A 24,357-nucleotide genomic window follows, 5' to 3' on the forward strand; every position below is an offset into this window, starting at 1 on the left:
TCCTATTTCTTCTTTTCCTTCTCACTGACCTCGAACTTTGATTATTTCAGAATCTATAACCCTAGCTCAGCCATACATCTTTTAAAAAAGAAAGGAAAAGAAGAAAGAAAGAAGAAAGAAAGAAAGAAAGAAAGAAAGAAAGAAAGAAAGAAAGAAAGAGAAAGAAAGAAAGAAAGAAAGAAAGAAAGAAAGAAAGAAAGAAAGAAAGAAAGAAAGAAAGAAGAAAGAGAAAAAGGTGGAGGCTGATTAAGCATCTGACTCTTGGTTTGGGCCCAGGTCGTGATCTCAGGGTTGTGAAATCAAGCCCTACATCAGGCTCGGCATTCAGTGCGGAGTCTGCTGGAGATTTTCTCTCCCTTTCCCTCTGTCCCTCCCATTTGTGCTTTTTCTCTCTCTGAAACCAATAAGTAAATCTTTAAAAAAGAAAATAAAAAAGATATTTTAAAGCATTGGATCTAGCATTTTTTGCATTGTTTATTGTGGAACAGACTAATACACATCAATTATGGATATACAGTTACAGGAAAGGAAAGAGAAGGAGAGGAGAGAGAAAGATTAATAAGCATTTATGTTGCTTTGTATCTTTATATATGTTTTATAAATTTGGGAGAGAAAGTTCATGAGACTTTTGCAAAGTAACTGTAATATAGAAAAAAAAGTCTTGAAAATATTTATATAATCCATTAACTTCTCTAGGTACTTGCATCCTTGAAGTAAGCTGAGCTACCAGAAAGTGATATATTTGGTACACATTAGCATATCCCTAAGAGAGTAATGTTTACCTTCAGCTTTTATCAAATGTCATCATATAATCAGGCCATATGAAATTTAGTGTTTTATAGGTTATAAAAATGTAGTTGAGGTCAGTGTTTATTACATCCATTCACTGCCCTCAAGGAGTTACACAATGGCTTAAAGCCAAATTCTCACACCAGCTTTGGCAACAAGGGTTGAGCCTTATACTGTGTATAATTATGCTCTTCTTTTTATCTGATCCTGATTTTTTATTTTGTTTTGGTTTGCTGTGTTACAAACTGCCTCAAATCTTCAAGGAAAAAAAATCAAATAGATTTTGTCAAATGCACATTGGACAGAAGAGAATTCCGGATTTCAAAGTTAAATTTTCTAAAATATGATCAAGCTGAGGAATGATTAAACCACCTGTCCTATGAGTCTCTAGGCTATGGAGAGGGACCAAAAAATTCAAGAAAAAGGTATTGATAATGTTTTTAATAATATCTAAAATTCTGTATAGTTGAGAATTCTGTATAGGTGAGGAAATGCTATGACTAAATCCATATTAATTAAATTTGGATTTAGAGACAAAATTATAATTGACATCCTCTTTTATAATAAAGTGAACATAGTCTCAGATACAAAAAGTAGATCACCTGCACCATTGCATTTGTCTGACCTGTCATTCAATTTTGTATTAAAATTTTTATTTATTAAATAAGAGATTAAAAAGAAATTATAAAAATAAAAATTTATATAGACCAGAATGAGCATTAATTGAATTCCTTGAAATTTTTCCTTTATTCTTAAAGAACTTTGAAATTCAACCTCAAGGAATGTCAAAATCATAAACATGTTGAGACATTATTGTCTCTTTTACCACAATTTTATATTTCATATAAACAATTGGGATGTAAAATCAAGGCATTAAGTATTGTGAATTCTGATTACAACTCCTGGGTTTGAGAGACAGCTCCACCACCCACTATATATAGGTAATTTGGTGCTGTTTACTGAACCTTTCCATGCTTCTGTTTCTTTAGCTATAAAATGGAGATGCTGACAGTATCAATACCCTAGGATTTCTGCAAGAGGTTAAAAAGTTAAGGAGCACCTGGGTGGCTCAGTTGGGTAAGTATTCAACTCTTGATTTTGGTTCAGGTCATGATCTCAGGGTCACAAGACTGAGCCCCTCTTCAGGCTCCAAGCTCAGTGAGGAGTCTACTGGTGATTCTCTCCCTTTGCCACTCCCCCATTCACCTGCATTCTCTCTCTCTCTCTCTAATAAAATTCAAAAAGTTAATATCTTTATAGCATTTAACACAGCTTCCGATACTTAGCAAGCCCAAAATAACTATTAGCTATGATAACTATTACATTTTTTTTCTATAAAAAGCATAGACCACTAAATATTGCATCAGCGCTCTTTGAAACCTTTTTCTTCCTCCTGTTAACTTATAACTTTTAGCCCAATGACAAAGTTTGACTGAAATACTTAGGAGTAAGGTATTTATTATTTAATATGAACTTCCTTATAAGTTGGTGCAAAAAGTCACTAGATACAGAAATAGTATAAAGAAGAAAAGTTATAGACACCTGCCAATTTGGAATTAGATGCAAACTTGGACAAATCACATTCATTACTTTGTGCCTGGATTTTTTTCATCTGAAAAATAGCAGTAATCAAAGACTGCTTTTTCTATCTCACAGGATCACAGTAAACAATACACACATAGACACACACACACACACACACACAATACCTTTTAAAAGATCACTCTGATTCCACTGTAAGGGGAAGAAATAGCACTTACTTTTAATTCTGCTAGATATTTCATCTACATTATTTTATTTAAACTGCTCTGCAACCCTATTAGGTAAATACTATTATCCTCCATTTGCAGACCAGAAAACAGAGTCAGAAGGCTTAGGCAGTTTGTCCATTCTTACATGGTCATTGATCAGCAGTGCAGGATTTCAAACCGCCTCCATTACAAATGAGTAACACAGACATCATACCTGGTGAAGTCCTTCTTAGAGGGAAGGTGCTCGGTAGATGTTTTGGGCTTTATTTATTGCTTAATACAGAAGCCAATCCATTAAGGTAATCAATTATTTTTGAGTTTCTACTCTGCAACAGCTTCTTGAAAACTCACATCCTTTAGAGGCTGTTTCTGAGACTAAAATTTTAATGAGTAAGGACTTTAACTAGTTAATATAATAGTTTCTGTTTGTTGCCATAAATGCAATGTAAGAGAAATAGAAACAAGTTTGTTGCTAATCAGGGCAGAGATTGGGTTATTTCTCTAACTGTCCCTCATGTAAACCTTCCTCATATAAGCCTTCCTAACCCTGAAATTTAGGAAGCCACATAAGGGTTTTAACATTGGACTACCACCATCATTTCCTATTTAGAAGCTGGCTTATGAGAATCATAGAGAATCTCTTGTCAACCAGTTCCAATTCTGAGAAGACCCCTTTCTTCCACTTGCTTTTCCAAAGAGCAGGTGTGACAGACAATTAAAATCTCTGGGTGGGGAACATAAAAGAGAGTTTAATCATTACTGAGTGGTAGAAACATCAGCCATGAGATAGACAACATCCATGGAGCCCTTTTGAAGCAAACCCATGATGAGAAAGGCCATTGGCACCAGCGGGAGGGTCCAAAGTTCCCATCTCAGTCCTCCATGGCATCTCTTTTCTATATCTTTCTAATAACATCAAGCCTGAGTGTTTATTGCTCCTAGACAAGACCCTGAAATCAATTCACTGTCAGGCAACAAACAGTTGTGGTATTTGTCCCTTATGTCCCCAGGAAAATGGTTAATCCTTAAAGATGTTCATAACTCCTCTTTTTAATGGGAAGGTTTGATCAGCACAATTTTATGCATGTGGAAGAGGGAGGATGGTGAATTCCGAGGTAGGCCAGCCCTGTCAGGAGCAACATCGCTTCTAACCCTGCCCAGGCAGACAACACGATTGTATATCTTCATTAATGCTATAATTGGTATCTGGAATCTGTTCAGAAATGCCGATTTACTTTGTAACAGAGGATTATGGCTGAATTTGGAGTTCTTTATGGTCTGCAGATGCTTGAGAAATTCAAATATAAAAACTGTCAGTTAAACATCTCATGAAAAGCTGTACCTTATACTAATCCAAAGGGACATGAACAAGTGCTTGAGGGGATAGAAATCCACTGTTTCGGTAGCTAACCACTTACAGAAACATTAACATTCTTGGACAGGGTTGCTCACTGAGTTTCTAAAGTAATGTAGAAGCTATCAGGATTCAGTTCTTAACAGACTTCAACACAGTAGGGGGAAAATTGTCAGTCACCAGCCTCCAGTATTTATGAATTATTAATGTTGTCTTTCTGGGTGTTTTTTTTTTTTCAAGTTTTGCTTTTGTGTGCGTGTTCAGCTGAGTAATTCAATAGGCTGATGGAGACATGAATAGATATGTTAACTAGCACCAGGGTTAACCTTTAAAGTTCGTTAAAGCTGTCAGCTTTCAATGAAATATTTTCACATTCCTTTTTTTTTTTTCCTGTGAACTGGAATATAAACATTATTTGTACACTGGGATCAGAGGTGCTTGGGAGAAGAGGAGACTCCACCCTGCCATCATTTTTTTTAACCAAGACAATACTACTGGATTCATCAAGAAAGGCATCTTTTAAAAAATTTCTCATTTACAAGCCATGCCACCAGAATATATTCATGGCCGAGCTTTACTATAGTATTTTCAATTAAAAAAAAGTGATGGCATGTCCGTCCTTACTACTACAAAAACACATGGGGGAGAAAAGAAATTGGGTCTAAAAGAGCATAAGGACAGGACTTTGGAGATGGAAAATGGAGACCAGGGTAGATCCAAAAATAACAAAAACCACATCTCACATTCATGGTAAAGATGGAATTTAAAGCTGGTAACAACCTTTAGACAAAACAAGGATTCTTTGTGGAAGAAAAGAGAAATGAGGGGGCCCATAATTAAGCCAACTGTAAAGCTCTCAGAATCTTCAAGGATTTTGTAGCCAGCTGTGTGTGCTTGCTGTACAAGCCTAAATAATAAATCCCCTCAAATGAAAGTGATCCTGCTCTGAAATTTTTCCTGTTACTCTCTAACTGTAGATGTCCTTGTTTTCCTCGCTGAGGTTTGGCTACTGTTTGGAATCACGTGGCACCTAATGTCACATGCTGGGTCTCTCCTCCTGCCCTGTCTACATGTCCAATGACCATGTATTTCTAAGTCTTCCTTTTATCTCAGTCTCGCTCAAAACAAGAAGTGAGGCATGTGAAATGAAATAGGAAGACTCACTTCTTTTCAAAGTTTTTAAAACTGCCCACCAGTTTGCCAGGGTTCCTTTATTCAGGATACAGAATAAGAAAGCTGCCCATTCCTGATGTGTAACAATAAATGATGTAATAAATTTAATATCTTGACCTTTTTCTAAAGGGACCTTTATTCTTCACTTTTTTTTCCTCCACCACATTCATTTGAGGTCAGCAAGAAAGATGAGAGAATGATTTTATCAAACTTTGTAAAAGTGAAGAGAAGAAATTGAAGCAAAGAAAATGCGGATTACTTGCCAGCATCCTACTACTCCTGGAAATATTGACCTCACTCCTTAAATCCTTAGTCAGGTCATAGCATAATCCACATCTAATTTTCAAAGTAGTTAAATGTCTATCAATAGATGTACCAAATTAGAGCACCAATATATGGCACTGACACTAACTATTCTTTCTTGGTATCTATGCCTTTAGGACTGCTTCTTGCAACCAGGGCTGAAGAAATCAGTTTTGATGACTTCGAGTTTATTATTTACTTTCTTCCCCACTTTCAAAGCCATTTTCTTTTTTTTTTTTTCTTTTTTTTTCTGGTATCTTTTATTATTATTTATAATAGAGCAGTACATATTAGAGACAATTTTTAAATTATAAATGTGCTTTATTTGTTTTGCATTTCCAAGTACGTGTCTCAGAGCACCCATCTGCTTGGGGAGATGTGTTAGGGAGAGAAAAATAAAAATAAATACTGATGTGATATTCAGCATCTGACATACAAAATAGGATTTAGCAGAAAGTCAATAAGCTTAAGAGCCGTGCATTTCTTAGAAAGAAGGGATTTCCCAAATGCTTTTATTTCATCCTTCAGTATATCAACAAGCAATGCAGGAGGACCCAGGCCCATTGACTTCTTCTTACTATTGAAAAAATTCCATTTCCACCCATGAATGCAATGACAGGAAATCTCTTGCTCCATAGTAGAAGGAGATCAAAATGTAGGTAAAGAAAAACAAAAGCTATTTCCAGCTTGGGGATTTATAGGGAGCAGAGGAGGAAGGAAGAAATGAGAGTCAAGTGTTCAGTCCTGTCTCGTGATGTCCCTCTCTCAGGCTTTTACTCAGCAAGGGTGATTTGTTTTATTTAAGGAAAGAAACCTTAAAGAGAAGGGACTCTTGCCTCTTTTCTCCATCTGGGAGTCAAGGAGAAGGTGATGGTGCAGAGGACTCCACACCAACATACAACCATTCAGCCTAATTAAATAGAAAGTACACCACATGGTTAGAGGGAGTGTGATCTGGGTTGACACCTCTGATTCTCCCTCAAGACCTGGCATGTGGGCATCTGAGTTGTGAGCCAGCCAGACTGATGTGGTAGCTGCTGTGCTGGGACAAAGTGGCACCACAGTAGAAGGTAGAACAGGGTGGGCTGGTCACAAGACTAGGTGGAAGGCATGGTAGAGAACCAAGGTCAAGGGTCTGAAACCAGTGGACACTCAAGAACCAGAAAAGCAAAGAGGCCCTTCCACCCACTCACTACCATAGACACTGAAGCCCCCGCATAAACCCATATGCCATCCTAGGAAGGAAAATAAGGGGAAACTGGACCAAAGCAATTTTATCTAAGAGGAGTTGAATATTACCTAAAGAAACAGTTTAAATTTTTTTGATCAGACTAAGCTTTATTCTAAATTGAATATTTTGTCACATTTCTTTATTCACTCAGTTTCAGAATTAGCTCCTCAGGTGATTCTTTTGCATATTAAGCTTAAGAACCATTATCCAACTTTCTAGCCATCCTTGAAAAAACTAAATACTAAGTTAATCTTTGGATTAATTGATTATGAGAAGAACTGATATTCTTGGTACTTAGGTTAGTCAGAATTTCTCCTTAGGGATCTTTTAGCAACAATCCCATGCAATGTTTTCAGTAGCAACCTTTCCGTAGACACACAAATACATTTCTCAAAACCCTTTCTAGAATTTTCTTTGCTCTATGCTGATGACACCTTAATAAAAAAGTAATTTATTAAACACAATCTAATGCTGAACCAACATTACACAGAAGAGGATAAAGTTTGCTCCAGAGGTAAGCTTTAGAATATCTGGTGGAATTCATGAAATAAATGGCCTTTGAGCAAACTTCCTTTCATAAATATTATTTCAGCTTGATTTTTGCTAAATGGTAGGTGGGTACCAAGTTCAAGAGTATGCTTATTGTGGGACTAGCTTATGTCACTTGTTAAATAGAGATGTATATCTAAGCGGACAACAGAGATTGCTTTTATAGAAACTGAGTCATTTAATAAAAACTAACAATGCTATTTTAGTTTTTTGGGACTGTTATAATAAAGCGCCACAGACCGGGTGGCATAAAGAACAGAAATTTATTTTCTCACCATCCTGGAGCCTAAAAATTCAAGCTCAAGGTATCAGCTACATTAGTTTCTTCTGAGGACTCTCTCCTTAGCTTGCAGCTTAGCTGCTCCCTGTGTCTTCACATGGCCTTCCTTCTATGAGTGTCTGTATCCTTTTTTTTTTTTTTTAAGATTTTATTTATTTATTCATGAGAGACCCAGAGAGAAAGAGGCAGAAACATAGGCAGAGGGAGAAGCAGGGTCCCTATGAGGAGCCTGATGTGGGACTCGATCCCCAGACTGGGATTATGCCCTTAACCAAAAGCAGATGCTCAACTACTGAGCCACTCAGGCTTCCCTGTGTGTCTGTGTCCTAATCTCTTCTTCCTACAAGGGCACCAGTCATATTGGATTAGGATCCCATCTATATACCTCATTTTCCCTTGATTAGGTCCCTCATGAGCTTATTTCCAAATACAGTCACATTCTGAGATACTGCTGCTGGGGTAATCTGCAGGAAAACCTGTACTCTAACCGCAGAGCCACATGCATACCTGGCCCAACTTTTGAAGAAGTTGAAGGAGCTGATCTGGTGGGGGCTGGGAGCAGGATGAGCCTGGGTGCTGCCCACAGCAGCGAGGTGACCGGCCAGACCAGCAACAATGTATGTCAGTGGCCCCGTGTGTGGCATGCTAAACCAACCTGCCAAAAATAACTGGACTGCTATGACTTCATTTTGGTCTTCCAAATCTTGTAAGAATTTCCCTAATGGCCTACTTGAACCTGAAACCTACCAGGAAAGGGCATTCTGGGAAATGTAGTTCTGCTCAGCTACACTGACAATACAAGCCACAGGACTTCATAAATCTAAATGTGTTCCTTTGGTTATAAAGCCGTGAGCACGTTTTCAACTGAACTATACATGAGTCCATATTAAGGCTCTTCTAAGGGGCATTAAGATGACTTAGTTAAGCATCCAACCCTTGATTTCGGCCATGATCATGAGGTCATGATCTCAGGGTCCTGGGATCCAGCCCAAGTCAGACTCAGCAGTGTCTGCTCGTCCCTCTTCCTCTGCTCCTCTGCAACCCACCCCCCTTAAATAAATGAATAAATAAAATCTTTTTAAAAAGGCTTTTCTAAGAAAGATACACTCAAAATAAAACTATATAAACCTTAACTAATGATTAAATATAGGCTAATATCTTAGGATGGAAAGAATGATGAACAGATCTATGTTGAAAGATAGTCATTTCTTAGCCTTAGTCACATTTGTACACTTGATACAGTTTACACAATGACTTCACATGGATTATTACTTAAGCATCTAGTCCTCCTACAAGGTCTATAGGACCCACACCCTTCTGACCCACTGTGTGATACTCAGAGGGCTTCTGACTCTATCCATGTGGGCTTTCCACAGGCTTTGTGTTTACCAACAGCTTTAGGAAATTTAAAAGGTCAGATCTAATCTGTTTCCATGTTGATATGTTGGTGGAGTCTTCTAATGTATATTGTGAATATCCAATTACGGGGATTTGGTTAAATTCTGATTCATTCTTATGTAATGGAGAACTATTTTTGCATTTACAACTGATATTATAGAGAAACATTTAATTACTCAGTATTGTGTTAATTGAAAGAAAGCAAGTTACTTAGGAAGATAGTCTCATTTTTGTAATCCATAGCACTTATGTGTGATAGAACTGTCCATGCGCAGATGAGTTGACTCTAGGTGCTTGGCTGTGGTATTCGCTGCTGGCAGCTGGGGATTCATATGAAGCAGAGACACTAAGTGTATGATATGAACTAACTTAAGAACTTGGTTTGTCTTTTATCCCTCCACTCTAGTTGGCTTTAAGAACTTCAAAAGCTGCAAGACGCGTAAAGTTTATCTGGATTATCTCGTCATTTGGAGCATTCAAGTGTCTGCTTCAATATGCCTTAGAATCACGATTGCCAAATGAGAGCGATACTTTGTGCTTCTCACATAGCTTCTTCCCAAGCATCCCAAAGCACTGGAGAAGTGTTACTTTTGCCTCCCTTCACTTCTCTGAAGAAACTCAGGATAAAATCCTGGACAATTTGACTCACAAAAATTATCAGTTAATCCAAAGATAAACTGTCAAGGGCCTGCTTCCTCAAATAGACATGTTCTTCTTCCTCATTCATTCTTCCAGAAGACATGAATTCCACAGACTCCAAGAGGAATATGGAAATTAATAAAAACTCACTCTAAATAAAGAGCATATAGATGCAAAGAAGAACTTACTTATATCTTAAAAAATTCCAGACTTCTTGGCCTCCTATGGAATATAGCATACTTTTTTTTCATATCTTTGTTGGCCTTTCAACTTTTAAAAGTAAACGATAGTCCCTTCCTATTTAAATTCATAACAGGAATGCAACCACAAATAAATGATTTCCTTAAATATATGTCTGTAGCTATGCTATGTGACACTAATTTATATCAGCTTTAGAGATTACTGGGTGGAAGCCATTCTTTTTAGCCCCCATCGTCTACTTACCAACATGAGGCATCCACATGGTATACATTCCACCCAAGATTATTTTGTAATCAGTGATAGTGACGAAGGGAAAGACTTCGGTCTCCTTACCCTCACCCTATACTGTTACATAACCCAGACTATTTTTTGTTCATTACTTTCATTCCCAAATTATGATTTGGTCACACAAGTTTCCTGTACATACATTTACTTTATGTAAAAATTTTGGATATTTTGAAAGACTGAATCATCTTCATTTATCGTCAATACCTTAAAGCCATTTTTTGTTTCTTGCTGCAATATATCTTTTTGTAGTCGATCTTCGCTTCTTTGAAAAAATTTCCTTAGATGTTTGCTTATTTATATGCATAATTTTAAAAGCCTGGAAGATCTAAAAAGCCAAGCATTACTAGCTGATATCTAGATATGTTTAAGAGACCTACTCACTCATTTAGCAAGATAAATTACAATGAATTTTTATATATATGAACGAATATATGTTATATCTTAAAAACATGGATTTATTTTCCTCCCTCAAATGTGGAACTTTTTGGTTTTATTTTTATCCCACACATTTAACTTTGAAATAAGTAGATTGCCACATACCATAGTAATTGTGGATGGACAGGGGTCACCAGGAAACAATAAAACTGTCAACACAAAGTAATGACAACTGAGCACAGGGTAGCAAATAGGACATGAGTGTTTTATGAGGAAAGGTCAGGAGGTTCAAGTCACAGGGAAGAAAGATGATTTCGCCATCCAAACTGAACACACTTTACAAGTTAATTAGGCTGCTAGAACTTGTTCCAGATGGTGGAGAAATCAAGTGTGAGACAGATAGATACCAGCAAGACAAGTCAGGGTGAAACACAAAGTAAAGTCTGATCTTGGGGAGATCCGGGAGCAAGCAGGACATTGGGGAGAGGAAGCAACAGAGACACAGGACATGGAGCCATGGGAGACAAGGCCAACATGAGGGCTGAGGTCTGGGCTGAGAGGCCGCACAGAGGACCAGGACACGGAAGGAGCACAGTGCTCTCAAGACAGCCTGCCGGCCACGGCCACCGCTCACACAATTAACTCTTCATCACTAGCTCTTTGTGGCTGGCCAGTACAGATGTAGACAAGGACTAACCTTCAGAACCGGATGTGATGCTATGCCTGGGGATTTCCCAGTTAAGTTAAGAGACATTGATTCAAAAAATGACATGCCTGGACACTCTATGTGTCTCAATCTGCTGACTCTGAATAACACCTACTTTACATTTTTAAGGATTCTATGAATTCAAATTAATGATATATATAATTATTATATATTATATTATATGATTATGATTATATAATTATATCCCCAATTATGTATATGAAAAGTACATATCACATAGTATACAAAATGTTTATTATAATAAATGAAATGATCGATATTATTATTAAATGAACTAAATAAATAATAATAAAGACATCTTATATAAACTCAACTGTAAAAACAATACACTGCAAACATTTCTTAACAAAGTGCTTATCACTATATCACAAGGCAGAGCAGGAACAAGAGTGAGAAAAGTGAGGCCTTGACTTTGGGCACAAAATTTAAGGGGGCACCGAAAATCTCAGCAATCAAGAGAAATCAAATTTTAATGCAATGTTTTTAAACTATCAAAATGAATTTATCTGTGATAAATAAAATATCAAGATGTCCATGATAAACAAAATATCAAAATTTTAAGTAAAGACAGGAAACCCACCTTGACCTTGCAAGGCTCACCTCACTCCCTCAAGGTCCTGTTGGATACTGATTGCAGAGGGTGTTTTTGGAATTTTCATCAGTTTTCCACCTGAGAGGTTAAGTGTCTCACTCATTCACCTCATCCTAATTCTGTTCCTAGTTGGAAGTCATCAGTAAAAGATAAGCCACCCTTGGTCCTCCTAAGTCTGTTGCCCTGTGATGCCCTCTAGCAAAGCTGGTCCTTCTGCAAAGCTGGACCAGCTAAAGGGGCAGCCTTTATATATCCTCTGATACCAGAGTCCCTTCCGTACTCCAGTCCCTGGCTGATCTGGGCCCACAGAACTAGTGCCCTTGCTCCAGAGACAGAATGACCAATATTAGATTCTGCTGATTTAATATCACCTGAGTCCTGTGTTCTCCCAACAGCCCATAAATTCCAGGGGGACCGGACTCCTTTCTCTTTAGTCTAGTTATATCACCAGCATTTCCTACAGTTCCTGGTCTACAGCATGCACCAAATAACCACTTGTCAAATAAACAAGGAAACTCCTCCTTAGATTATATGCAGAGGTAAATAAAATCAGAGACAAAACAACCTCCAAAATGAAAGAAAAAGTTAACAGCAGTTGAATAAATGATCTAGCAGTGTTGCCTAAATTGCAGTTTAAAGAATCTAGATTCAGAAAATCTAAATAGCTTAGAAAATAAATCAGTAAACATGCATTTGATATATCTGTCCAGAGCAAGAGTCTTGGCCATGGGTCCAGTAGGCAAGTGGGCTTTGAAAGTAGAGAGCCCTCGAAATTGATTGCAAACTATATAAGCAGGTTGGTATTGGAGAGTAGAAGGCTCATGCATTTTTAAGGTCTTCTTCAGAGCTGGTTAATAATCACTATTCCAAAGATGGTTATAAATGGCAAAACCCATCATAGATTTGGCCCAATAAAACATTTCCTATTTAAAAAAAAAAAAACACTAATTATGATGCATTCCACTTGAACCCAATGGGCTTTTCACCATCCTGGGTTTTGGTTTTGGTCTTTGTTTTTGTTTTAGGTAAAGCCAATGATATGGCTCCTTGAATTCTGCTATTACTATCAGGCCCAAGTATACCTCTGTCCATGAGAGTTCTAATGCCAGTTACTTTGCTTGTTTGACACCTTAGAGTCCTGCCAGAGATGGAGAGAAAAATTCCATCAAGTATCCCGACAGCAGTCCTTGTCTCTTTCCATCTGGCAGCTTCAGTGACCCCGAGAGGAAAAATACCTGCATGTGACCTCTGGTAGTCTTTTCTTTACCTTTCTTTACCTCTTGCCACATACACACTAGAGAAAGATCAGTGTTCTACATGATACTTAATTTGGGGGAAAAATATAGTTACCATTTCAAGAATGTACTCATTTCACAGAGGAGGAGACAAAGCATTTAGCCATTATATTACTAAGGACTCAGTAGCAATGATAGAAACGTATACTAAACTGCCTTAAAGTAGAAGATAGAGGGGGGGGGGCATTTACTGGCTTATTAATTGACAGGATTCTGGAAATCACTGGCTTCAGGCAAGGCTGAATCAGAGGCCCACACAGAGTCTTCAGTTCCATATTTCTATCTGTGGCCTAGCTCTCTCCATGTTGACTTCATCCTCTGTCTGGCCCTTTACTGTGGCTGCCAGTGTGGAAGCCTTGGGCACACCCCTATACCTCAGCAGCTCCAACAAATATATAGAGTTTAATTGCTCAATACTTCAAAATTAAGTTCTAAAATGGAATCTCATTGTCCAAATCTCTGTCACATGTCCATCAATGAAGGCATAGAAAATACTGATGGGCCAGACCTGAGTAACATGCCCCTATCTAAAGCTAAGGCATTAGATAAGCCTCACCCCAACTGTGGGGAGTGAGATCGAGGAGTTAGTATTTTCTCCACGGAAATTCAAAGTGCTCTCAGAAAAAGAAAAGGCTGTGATATAAGGCAGTTTAAAATACACAAACATATGAAAACTATAATTACAAATGGAAAAATTAAGCAATATGCCCAAGGTCAAATGTAGGTTGAGAGTCACAGACCAAAAGCCTAAATTTCATTACTTCCAATCTGGCTAGATATATTCAGACTAGGTGGCTGAAACAACAGAAATTTATTTCCCCATAGCTCTGGAGACTGGAAGTTCAAGACCTAGTTTGGTAAGGCTGGTGTCTTCTGAGGCCATACTCCTTGGCTCACAGATGGCCATCTTCCCCCTTATGTCCTCACATGGTCTCCTCTTTGTCCCCATCCTAATCTCTTCTTGCAAGGACACCACTTGGACTAGGACCCACTGTAATGACTTCATTTTAATTGAGTTACCTATTTAAAGACCTCATTTTCAAATATAGTCACATTCTCAAGTACTGGGGGTTGAGATTTCGACATATAAATTTAGGGGAAGGAAGCACACTTCAGCCCATCATGGTGGGTATCATTATAGCAAAGCATGTGGGATGTACTTTATATAAACGAATGAAGGTAAAACATACAGAAAGTGATCACATGCACAGATATGGCAAGATCTGTGGGGGGCGGGGACATACAAGTGCCTTCTGGATACCTTAGTAAGTGTGTAGGTATCAAAGATGACCTAGTGGTCATCAACTTCGCTCCATCACAAGTTTCACCCATTAAAGATTCCATAAACCATAACTAGAGCAAGTCTAACATTTTTTCCCCAACTAAACCACTTTAAAATGTAGCAAGTTCTCATGAATTTTTTTTTATCAAATAAGATAAATCTTTTACACCATTTATACAAATGTCAGTTTCAACATTATCTTTTTCACACTCCTTATGCATTAGGGCAATAAGGAATGGAAAGTACAGAGATTAATTTAGGTAACAATTACCATAATTTACAATTGCATTAGCACCTATTAAGGTTCATTGTTCTGTGGAAATTTTAATGATACATTCCTGAGTGAATAAAAGCAGAAGATGATTGGAAATAAAATTGTTTCTATGTATGCTGACGGGACTGCTGAGTGTAATTATACATTTCAGAGGCGACCTGTTTTGGAGTTTACTCCATAATTTTATGTAAATGTTAAATAACTTCATGTGTTCTTCCTCCCGGGTTAAATGCTAATTTGTGTTATTTCAACACGGGGAGTACTGCAGGGTTATTAACAGACTTGCTCTGCCAGCAAAGCCTACTTTGGAAAAATGGCTCCACATACTTTAAAACGACAGAGGTATCTTTAGTTTTTCTTCCTTTTACATCTCATAAGTGGGCTGCCAAACTTTTAGTTCTGAAAACAGCTATTCATTCTTAAAATTTGTAGCAAAAACCCAACAAGTGAGACATTTTCCCCCTAAAGGTAATTAAGTTCATTCATAACACCGGTTTGGATCAGCTTGTTTAAACCCAGAAGAAAATAGGTTAATAGCAACAAACCTTGAGATACTCCAAGGTACAATAATCTCAATATGTAGATACAAGGGAGTCTCTCTATGTCCAGATTTCTCCCAGTCCCTAGAGACTGAAATGGATCCAGCACATAGTAGGTGTTCTTCAGTAGGTGCTGACTGCAGGAAAATCCCCAGTCTTGACAAAGCCTCACAAAACAATCGAGACAAAAATCTGCTGAAGCACAGAGGGCCTGTTTTGCTTCTGCAGAAATGCTCACCCTCACTTGCCCACATATACATGCCCCCAAATCAGGAGAGAGCCAGGATAGGCACACGAAGAGAACAGAGGGGTTATAAGCCACACATCCATGTAAGAGGGTTGGAAAACAATAATGCTGTCCCCTACAATTTCATTACCAGATCCCAAAGTCAGACAATCAAAATGTTCCACTTTACTATTACAAGATACTTCGGAGATGAGGTCGGGAAAGAATCAAATTATTTGCTTTGGCCTCTGAGTGCCACACAGAGGAACTGTGGAATGTAAGCTTTTGAAGGAGCCTTTAAGGTCATCTGGGGAGAAAAGACACCCAGTGGTGTGAGAACCGCAGCCAGGTTAAAAAAGCCAAGGCAAAGCCATCACTGGACGCCTGGGCTGCCTGACTCCCACACCCATCTCCTCCTTCTCCCACGCACAGCCCAACCCAAGGGTGACCAAGCTAGAATATCCTTCCTGCTTCCTCTTTGCACCACGGAACAGTGTTGTGGGCTAAAAGGAATACCGGTCTTTGGTTCAGATGAATTATGATGGGTCTCAGCATTTCGGCCTATGCGCGGTGCAATGTGGGCCAATTACTGACTTGTCTGAACTCTATTAGCTCTTTAGTGAGGACATGTGAACGATCGATAGGATTTCCTATTATAAGATAGCAGCAAGGAATTGAAAATGTGGGGCTAGAAGTCTGCAAAAAAAAAAAAAATCCTATCTTTAGTTGCTGTGGATCTCCTGGGACTGGTTGATCTTTTGGTCACAAAGGAAACTGAGAATTGGAGATGGAGAATTATTAAAAGGCTTAACATTTATTTGCGTTCTTAAAACTAATGATTAACAAAGCATTATCGGAAATGCCCTGGCAGCTGTGCAACATTACACGTAAGCATAACTACATTGCTCACCATCATGACAATCTATACTAGGATTTTCTTTATTCATTTACACAAGTTTTAGCTTTACAAAACTCTGGAGATTAATATGCTATGCTTCACAATTACTCAGTCATATCAATTATTTCTCGCTTAGATATGTCAATACCTGAAGTGTCAGTCAGCGTGTTGATCTCTCTATCGGCATAAAACTTGGTCAAGTCCCATTTGGAGACATTCCTCACAGAAAATGTCATCATGAATATTGTCATCAAAATCACCATCAACAAACTGATTTCTTCTACTAAGGAAAAGCTTTCCTCCTGGGGGAGATGTTAATCTATTTGCTGGAGACCAAAAGCCATGATAAAAGTCTATAGTCTTCTGAACTCCCAAGGTTGTTGCCTGAATGGCATTTAAGCTCCTGCCTTGCATTTTACTTTCCCTCCTCCAATATCGCTTCGCTTCTCTGTTCTCTCTATTCCAAACGTGCTTATGCCTCCTGTTCTCCGAATGCAAAAACATGTTTCAGAGTTTCCTCCATCTCAAGTTTTGCCAACTTCATCCCAGTTTCACAAACACATATACAGAGATGTCACATGTAGTGATAACATGGCCTAGAGTAAGATAAAACATAAGCCAATAGTGGATAAATTTTAAAACAAGGCACTATTTTGGTGATTCAGACAGCAGATGTCAACTCAGAATATATAGTGACACATATCAGGAGGCAACTGCTGTTGAGAATTTAGGAACCACAAATAACTATTGAATCATTTCCCAAACAACTCACCATGCTAAGGAAAAAGTCAAAAATAGAAGTACATTCAGTACTTCGGTTTGTCTCCAAAGTTAGGGGCACTGGTTCTACTTACTTCTATTCTTAAATGCTCTCTTACCAACAGGAGCTAATGCCTGTTTGTTGCCCCCAGACCTGAATGTGTCCTCCCTGTCAGTATGTCTTCTTCCTGGTTTTATTTTCCAACCAAGTACTTAAATGTTTGAAAATTCAATAAAAATTTATTTGTAATGTAGCTATCTCTTTCAATAGAACCAAGGTGGACAGCAGGAACTGTCCCTGACTTGTTCATTGCCCTATTTCTGGATCTAGAAGAGTCTCTGGCAAGCAGTGGATGCTTGATAATATTTTTGAAAGAATAGGGGGCATGTGCTTACTCTGTGGTGGTGGGAGTTACTCAAATAATCACCTGCAGTTGTCTGGAATCAACTGCCTAAGGACAGGCAGGAGCTTGGGTGACCAAGTAGTTGATGCTATAGAATATGTTAGTGGAAATAAGGAATATAATGGATTGTCCAGTAGCTTTTAAGTAAACTAGAGAACTTAGGAGGTAAAAATGATGAACTCAGGGCTTTGATTTTCCAGTTCAAAGTCTGGATACAGGATCAGAATGTTTCTGTGACCTTCCTACAAGTAATCTGCTTTTTTTCCTATAGACACAGGACCAAAAGTTCTGAAAAACAAATTCAAGATCAAATCTTTCTGGTAGCTGAATTACAAGTCAAATAAAATTCACAACCCCAAAGGGTTTCTTATGCTAAAACTAGAACATTGATTTTTTTTTTTTAAACTAGAACATTGATTAAGAAAAAGCAACATCCTAAAAATTGGACAAATCCAGTGAAGCTAGAGCCTCTGAACCCCTAAGTTCCCCTGAGGTTCCTTGGCAAGTAGAAGCCTTTCCTCTCTGATTGAGTTAGTATTCTTTTGCCTAAAGATGCTGTCACAGCTTTCTTTGAGGTGCTTGCTTTGCAAGGGATTGTTGGTACTTCTGAAGACCCACATTGTCCTAGCTTCTAGACTTGCAACCAGGCTTGAGTCCTGTCAGACTCCAGAGCATGAATTACAAAGTATGAATCATGGGAAGATGAGAGTCACACCAAAATATTACAGGATTTTGTCCATGTAAATAGACAGAAACCTGAGTGACATGTATGGAAATGGATGGTAAGGGTGTTGGAAGGAATATAATAATGTTGGACAAAATTGAAATCATGGATATGGGAGCTCTAAGCCAAGATCCTGAATTCGATGTGCCAGCTCGAGTTGCTCTAAGAATTGTCTTGGTTAATTCACCAAAACACAGTAGCCTACACTAAATGAAGACAAAATGTCTAAAGCCCCTTGGAATGTTGTAAAAGACAATATCTAAGTCCCAGGGAAATTGGAATGCTAGTGTAGATTTATCATCTGAGAATTGCTCATCCATCCCCGAAGTACACCCAAAGAAAGTCCAGAAGACCTTTCACCAAAGCAGAGAGAAATATCCTTGTGAAGAGAGTGATAACATTCTGGAAAAGCTCCCCAGTGGCTATTCTCTGTGAACCAGTACTGGCAGCGGGAACTGCTGCTACTGAACTGGGCTCCCTGAATTCAGTGCAGATGCTGGAATCCAGGGTGGCAAAGAAGAAGCTGGCCGTGGTCACTGTAATAGGCAGTGAGCTGAAGCAACCATCTGATGGTTTCAGGCCCAGAGATCTTTGTCTTGGCTAATTTATTGTATATCCTTAGAACAGATTTGATTAAGCAAAAAAGCTCATTATGTGGTGAATGGTCACAATAGACATTCAGAGCCCCTCAACCAATTTCCATCTTTCTTATTTGGCCTCTTTGAGTCCTGAGTCTGCTGTGGTTCTATGGGAAATTCTTAAAAATCATTTTATTTGAAAATAATTGCAAACAGAGTAAAACCACAGAAACAATAAAGAAGAGCCCTGCACCCTTTATTCAGATTTTTGTATTTTTAACATTTTGTCAGATTTGTGTACTCTGTGCGTATGTATATACACACATGTATATTTTTATATATATGTATACACACACATATATATACATATATATATAATTATTCTTTCTCCTTGACATTTGAGAATAAGCTGCATACAACATGGTCCTTTACTCCTAGTACTTCAGAGTATATTCCCAAGATAAAGCTTTCTTTACATAACCACTTCTTTATATACTAAAGTTATCAAGTTCAGTAAATGTAACATGAATATAGAAATTTCACTTTATCTGTTCTCTGTATTTCAGTTCTGTCGGTTTGCCCTGTAATGCTCTCCACACGCAGTATTGTGCCTAGAGTACAGGGTCTAGCACAAGATCACACACTGTATTTAAATATCATGTCTCTGTGGTGTCTTTTAATATTTAAAATTTCCCATCTCTGCATATGTTCCAATTTCCTCCTGCCCCCTTCTAAGGGCAGCACTAGACAGGGGTCACTTATTCTACTTTTGCTGAAGAAAACTCATGACAGGCAACCAGTGTGGCCTGCAGAGTCTAAGATGGCCCCCAGTTCCCGCCCCCTGGTGTTCATTCTCTCTGCAAGCCCTGGGAAGCTGACATGATGGATTTCACTGCTGTGAAGCCTGCTGGCAGGGGTCAGAGCCTCCTGAGGCAGGGTGAGAGGGAGTCACAGAGGGTGGAGCAGAGGCGACAATGGAAGATTAGTCACTTACAGGGAGATTGGCCAAATAACCCGTTTATTGAGAATAATGGGAGTCAGTTTCTCACTGTTGGAAAATAGAGTTATAAAAAGGGAATATAGAGTGATCTCCATAGTGTTGAAATTGGAAACATCAATGTGAACTCATAGTTTTCTAGGTAGGTAGATAGGGGAATAAAGATGGACTTCATACGTGTGTGTATGTGCATATGTATGTTCCATAGCTCTGCTCAGTAGGAGGTCCTAGGAGCCGTGACACCCCAATTAGCAATAAGTACACCCAGTACTTGGATCCTAGCTTCCGAGTAACATTCTCTGCCCACTCTGTTGGCATTGGGAGGCAGGAGGGCTTGAGCTAATCCGCGTTCCAATGGGTCTCCTCCTTCAGCTTCTCTAACGCTTAGGTCAGACACATATACAAGTCTTTGGTAAAGGTCACCAGCCTTTCTCCACAGGGCACCTGCATCATTGAAATTAGAGGTGGTGAGAGACAGATTCCAGCTCCTCTTTGGCATTCCAGGTCATGTTATAGTCCTCTGTTTCACCCCCAGCTTTTCTTCCTGCCTGCCAGCCACACTGACCCACATTGACTTCAGGATCACCACCAGAGGCTGGGCAGCAGCCTTCTACAGACTTCTTCCGCAGCTCCCATAATTGGCTTAATGGCTAATGAAGATAATAAATCTTTGATTCCTAAATAATATATATATTTAAAAAATAAACCCTTGATTCCGTATCATTTATAATACTTCTTCTCTGATTTAGGTCATAAAATGCATCCTGAAAGGCAACTTAGATCCATATATTCACTGCTTCTAGACAGCGCCAGAACTTTAGAGCACATTTACTATCTTCCTATCTTCTGTGTTATTATTATAATCAGCATTTCAATTCCATATGTATTTCAAGTTCCAAGATGTCATTTTCATTATTTGCACACAATATTTATTTGGATTTATCCATAGATTTACCCTCTCTGCTGCTCTTCATTCCTTCCTATGTTTCTGTATTTCTATCTGGGATGGTTTTTCTTCCTGAAGAAAGCCCTTTCGGATTTCCTTTAGCACACATCAACTGAAGACAAATTTTCTGGTTTTGTTTATTTGAAAATTTCCTTATTTCACTTTTGCTTTATTCTCTTTTGAGGTATGATTCACATACAGAGAATGCTCAGGTCTTTAGAGCACCATTTGATCAGTTCTGATAAATGCATAGCATGACATAAAACTTTTCCATGACCCCTCAAAATTTCCTTTTGCCTCTTCCTAGTCAGTTCTTACCACCTTAGAAGCAACCACTGATATGATTTCTATCACCATAGATTTGATTTTCCCATTACTGTATAGTGTAAACATAACTTTCATATGCCCTAGGAAACCAAAAATGTTCATGATGCTCAATTTATTGTGATATTGGCTTTACTGTGGTGGTCTGGAACTGAAACCACAGTATCTCCAAGGTATGCCTGGAAATACAAGCTCAATCTAAGAAATATGGGGCTATCAAGGTTTTCTACTTATTTCTCAGTCAAGTTTAGTAATTTGAAGAATTTCAACTGAAGAAAAATTTGGTCCATTTTACTCACATTGTAGAATTTATTGGCAGAAAGTTGTTCATAGTCTCTTCAATTATCCTTAATATCTGTGTAATAAATCGTAATGACCCCTCTTCTGTCTGTCATGTTAGCAACATGTTTCCTTTCATTTTTCTTATCAACTAAGGTTTTATCAATTTTATTCTTTTCAAAGAATTAACTTGTGTCTCACTGATTTTCTCCATTCTTTGTCTCTTTTCTATTTCATTGATTTCCATTCATTTCTATCCTATTCTTTCTTCTGCTTTAGGTTGTACTTGGATGTTTTTAATGTTTTTGCTTGCTTCTTAAGGTGGAAACAGTGCCATTGATTTATCCTGTTCTTCTTTTCTGATATATGAATTTAAAATTATAAATTACCCTTTAAAGATAGCATTAGCAGCATCCCATGTATTTTGATAAATTGCATTTTTGCTATTATTCAGTCTTAAATGTTTCCTACTTTCTTTGTTACTTCTTTCTCCCAGAAGTTGTAAGTTACTGCATTACTTCATTTACAAATATTTGACGATGTCTTAAGTATCTTGTTTTTATTGGTCCTAATTTAATACCATTGTAGTCAGAAAACATACTCTGTAGAATTTCAATGATTTGAAACATTCTGAATCTTGGTTTAGGACCCAGCTTTTGGTCTGTCTCATTGGATGTTTCATGTGCATCAGAGAAGAATGTATTTTTCTCCTTTTGTTAGATATGGTATTCTATACATTTACATTAAATCAAACTGGCTGAAAACATTGTTCAAATTGTTGTATCCTTACAGTTTTTTGTCTACAAGTTCAGTTACTGAATCTCCACCTGTGATTGTGGATTTCTTTATAACTTTCTTTGTTATATCAATTTTTGCCTTCTGTCTTTAGGGGCTTTGCTTTGAGTACACGTAATGACCTTCTGGTTATGCTTCCATCAGTTCTTTTTTATTGACTGCTTTACAGATTATACTGTGATTTTTAATTTATCAACATTTACATTCCTGTACACTACTTTCTTTCTCCATTTGTGCTAGCCTGTTGTTTAAACAAGTCCTTGAGAATATTTTTTGTTTTGACAAATACATTTTTCATTTCTAAAAATACTACATGGTTTCTTTTCACATCTGCTTACCTGTGTTTATAATCTCTTATTGTTTGTTTAAATTTGTGCTTATTTCTTTTATTTTTTAAATCACATTTACTTTAATACCCTATATCTGAAATATTTTATATCAGAAGCCCTGGGCAGAGGAGGGGTCTGTTTCTACAGATTTTCAATTATGTGGCTTATGTTGGTATATATTGGATGACTATCAGTTTTGAGTTTATATTTGCTTGGTTGACACTGGTCTGTAGTTTTACCTGTGTTTCTACTAAGAACCAGAAGCCACCTCCTACCCTGGACCTCTTCACACTTTCACAGATTCTGGGTTTAGGCAACTAGGGGTTGCTTGGGTTAGCCTGAGGCTTAAGTCACCTGATCTGATGTTGATATTAGTATTTGCCCTTTGAAAGATCTACCTTTCATTTGTTTGCCCCTCAGCTTTTCCAGCACAGATTTTTGCCTCTGTTTATTTAGAGGTGCTTAAAGATGTATTTTCTTTCTTGAAAGTCCAGCACTGAATCCAAGAGTGTATTTCACACAGAATCTGGTTGACTTCTAGCAGGAATGCCCTTGGAGGTACATGCTTCACTATACCTGATTTTAAAGTCCATTAATCTCATTACTAAATGTGACACTTGAGCCACATCTCTAGAGGCTCTGATGCCAAATCTCCTGGAGCTCCTCTTTGCAGTGTTTTAACACCCAAAAGTCCTCACCCTCTGTCTCATCATCTCCAGCATTTAGTTGTCTTTCATTTTCTGGTCAACTAGGATGTCCTACAGCAGAATGGTTAAGGCCCCTATTGAACCAGTCCAATTTGTTTAATCCAAAACCATCTGAAAAGAAAGCCAACCTCACTAGAGAGGTTTGGTCCTCCAGTGCCACAGTTCTTTAATTCCTATCTACCAAATCTTCTTTTCGGCAAAGTGTTTAGACAGTCTAGGAGGAAAGAGTACAGAGTACATTCAGTCACAGTCTGACGCTATACCTCACATCATTGCTCCCTTCTCATAATTAGTTCTTATTTCTGAATCAGCCCCAGTATACCTGTTTTACCCATTTTCTTCTGTACGGTTAGAGAATTTCTTCCACTATCATTCTCTGAAATCTAGCTTCCATCATATCTTTCTGATCCATGTGAATGAAGTGTTGGTGTCTTCACCAAAAGGTGGCACCTAAGGGTTCTGAGGAAATAAATGTATAGACCCTATGTACAGACTTGTGTATAAACAACTTTTGTATATACATATAGGATAGCTTTTTTGAACTTATGCAGCTGTACATAAAAATAGCTGATACTAGTTAAGCCTGTGTCAACATTTTTTTTTTCCACTTGTACATTTGGGACTTTTTCTTTTGGTTGATTAAAGTTGCATATGCTAAGTGTGTGAGTGAAAAAAAAATCAAAATCCCAATAATGATAGTGTCCAGGTTCTTTTCTTTGAGTGTTCTAGACCCCAATAAAATCAGTGAGCATGGCTTTTTAACTGGAAGCAATGGTCATATTTGTCCAATCACATGGAAGAAATTTAGAGGAGGTTATGGTGATCCATTAAGAGGTAAATCTAAGCCTCAGTTATAAATTCAGCTAAAACTCCCTCATGCACATAATTTTTACACAGAGCCAAAAATTCCTTCCTGGTGGTGATTAAGTTCATAGAGACACAAAAGAATGTTTCAGAATTCTGGGATGCTAGCAATTTTGTGAATTGAGTCAAATATTTTAAAAGTATTTTATTGGGGCACCTGAGTGGCTCAGTTAGTTAAGTGTCCAACTCTTAATTTTAGCTCAAGTCATGATCTCAGGGACCTGGGATCAAGCACCATGTCAGGCTTCACACTCAGAGGGGAGTCTGCTTGAGAGTCTTGCTCTCCCTCTCCCTCTGTGCCTCCCACCCCATGCTCTTTTTCTCTTTCAAATAAATAAGTAAATAAATATTTTTAAAAATTATTATGTTTATTCCCCAGAATGACGTTGAAAGTGGGAAACACAAATGCCATATTATTTAAGTATTTATAAGCTACATCGATTATTGGAGGGTATAGCAACACAGGGGTAATGATGAGACAGTACAG

General features: G+C 38.0%; 1 long non-coding RNA gene across 1 annotated transcript; it reads left to right on the top strand.

Annotated features, from left to right (window-relative positions):
- Window positions 1-214: 214 nt before the first annotated feature.
- On the top strand, window positions 215-11,142 carry LOC112643839 (uncharacterized). Its single transcript, XR_003125935.3, has 3 exons — window positions 215-1,214; window positions 1,779-1,866; window positions 9,235-11,142. It is a non-coding gene; the product is annotated as an uncharacterized LOC112643839 (long non-coding RNA).
- The last annotated feature ends 13,215 nt before the right edge of the window (window positions 11,143-24,357 follow it).

The sequence above is a fragment of the Canis lupus genome, chromosome 1, assembly GCF_003254725.2.
Source record: "Canis lupus dingo isolate Sandy chromosome 1, ASM325472v2, whole genome shotgun sequence".
Classification (NCBI taxonomy): domain Eukaryota; kingdom Metazoa; phylum Chordata; class Mammalia; order Carnivora; family Canidae; genus Canis; species Canis lupus.